Source organism: Microtus oregoni, unplaced genomic scaffold, assembly GCF_018167655.1.
Source record: "Microtus oregoni isolate MIOR12 unplaced genomic scaffold, Mior012 000044F_ref0000062, whole genome shotgun sequence".
NCBI lineage: Eukaryota > Metazoa > Chordata > Mammalia > Rodentia > Cricetidae > Microtus > Microtus oregoni.
This window is the reverse complement of record NW_024543218.1, coordinates 16337904-16340359: the sequence shown is the minus strand read 5'-3', so window position 1 is coordinate 16340359 and position 2456 is coordinate 16337904. Positions and strand designations below refer to the sequence as shown.

General features: G+C 38.6%; 1 non-coding gene across 1 annotated transcript; it reads left to right on the top strand.

The window, feature by feature from the left end:
• The first annotated feature begins 349 nt into the window (after window positions 1-349).
• Window positions 350-454, top strand: LOC121434817. The gene has a single exon (XR_005972512.1). It is a non-coding gene; the product is annotated as a U6 spliceosomal RNA (small nuclear RNA).
• Window positions 455-2456: the final 2002 nt, after the last annotated feature.

Here is a 2456-nt window from a genome sequence, read left to right as displayed (position 1 = left end):
TGCTTGTAGAAAGGGGGAGTTTAAGAGCTTTGTTCATTGCACATGTTCCTTTTCTCAGAGCTAGAGGCTCAAAGGACAGAACTAGTGGCCACAAAGTCTACAGCCCAGCGAGTTTTGAGGAAACTACAATTCAATGATGTCACATTTCTATGTGAACAGAAGCATGAGTCTGTTTACACATTTCAAATTCAACATATTTGCCACTCCTTGAGATATTTGATTGATTATATAACATGTTTTTTAGCCAAAGGAATGCATTTTAGTGGTCAAGAGAATTGATATTTTCTAGATATAGTATCTACTGGGAAACTTTTTTTTTAGAAATACTATTGCATAATAATAAAAAGTTGTCCTTACTTGGTAAGTACATATACTCAAATTGGAGCAATACAGAGTTTAGCACAACCACTATGAAAAGATGACACACAAATTTTGTGAAGTGTTTCATATTTTTCAGATGTCTTTCAACTGAAAAAAGGATTAAGAAAATTTGGCACATTTATGCAATGGGTTATTACTCATTGGTTTAAAAACTGACATGAAATTTGCCTGCAACTAGAAAAAAAAACATGCTGCAAAAGATATAACTCAGACACAGAAAGATAAATATGCATCACTGATAAGTGGATATTAGCTGTTAAGTAAATGATGATCAGGTTACAATCCACAGAACCAGAAAGGTCAGGTAAAGCAGAGGGCTATGGGGAAATCATGGATCTTTCTGGGAAGGGGAAATAGAATAGATTCTGGGGGTTTATGGGGCAGATAGGGATGGGAGCAGGAGGGATCAGGTGAGTGGGGGTGGAGGGAGAAAATGCCAGGAGAGACTTCTGGAATTGGGGGGAGTTGGGGGTATGGTGTGGAAATCTAATATACTAAAAATTTCCTGGAATCTATGAGAGTGATCCTAGTGAGAACTCCTAGTAATAGGGGATACAGAGACTGAATGGGCCATTTCTTGTAGCCAGGCAAGACTTTCAGTGATGGCACTGGGTTACACTTGGTTGAGTTGTTGGCCAAGAAGGTCCTGTGGAGATTCCTAAGCAACTCAAGTGGATTGCAGATTCCTAAACAACCAAAGGACAGGGGATTGCTCTCTGAAAACTGTCAAGAGCAAAACATCCTCACAGCTCTTTAAACACATAAAAGGCAAGTTGGTGAGGGCTTGGATTGTTCACCCCTACATTTTTGTCTCTTTGGCAGAAGGTACTCTACAGACTATGGAAAGAAAAGCCTGAACACCAACCCAAGGACAAGCCTCTGCAGTCTGCCCTGCCTGCAAAACCTGCTGGGGCAATAGTGGCACAGAACTTGTCGGTAGGACCAACCATTATTTGGTTTAACATGAGGTCCTCACCACGAGAGGGAGCCCATGCCCTACACTAACTGAATGGCCGGGAACCAGAGACAAAGGAGCCCAGAGACCTAGGAACCAAACACCAGTGGGGAAAAAAAATAATGAGGGGATTTCTATTGACATTCTACTATACTCAGAGATTGGTGCCTTGTCCACTCGTCATCAGAGAGGGTTCTTCTCGAAACAAATGGGAGTGCATTCAGAGATCAACAGGCAAACACTATGCAGAGAAAGTCTAAATTGAAGGTCTCTATCAGGACACTCCTGCTGGAGATCCAATAACTCAGCAGAAGAGGGAGGTGAAGACTAGAAGTCGGATGGGATGGAGGCCACCAGGAGTACACGGCCCACAGCTTCAACTAAACAGGGACCACATGGGGTCACAGAGACTGCAGCTGGAAGGAGTGGAAGGAGGGGAATTTGTGGATCGAATGTATTCTATGAGAAAAGAATATATTTCAGTTTTTCAAAAAGGCGGGAGAAAAGAATTAAGCATTTAAGAATGGTTTGAGATCAGATACAGAAATGCATTCATTTTCTAAAGTTTCCACTGTAATAAATCATAATTTAAAGCTTTCTAAATGAAGATTTCATGGTAAGCAGATGACATCAACATCTATGCAACTTTTTGACAGAATGACTAATAATTAATGTAAATATATATGTGTGTGTGTGCACATATTTATGTATGTATACATAATCCAGACTTATAGAAGGATTTAAAATCATGTTAAATTTAGAATTGGTATGAAATTTTAAAAATTACTAAAAGCATATATTATTATTCTTTAATATCAATAATAGCCCCCCCCATTCCTTTGAAATAACTCATTTCGAGGCATGTTCTGCTTGATTTGGGGTTTTATATTTCTCTGCTCATTCTACTTAGTTTCATTATTATATTTTATTACAGATCTTATCTATTACTTCTTCTGCAATTTCCATGTGTCAACTTCTAGAATCACAGTTTCTCTAAGTTACACAGGATGCAACTTTTAAATGTAATTTCTGCTTAGATTTGTGTAACAAATTGCCATTGAAAAAATGAATTCTATGGAGTAAGTACATTTTCTCATTTGAATGAAGGACATGAGGCAAA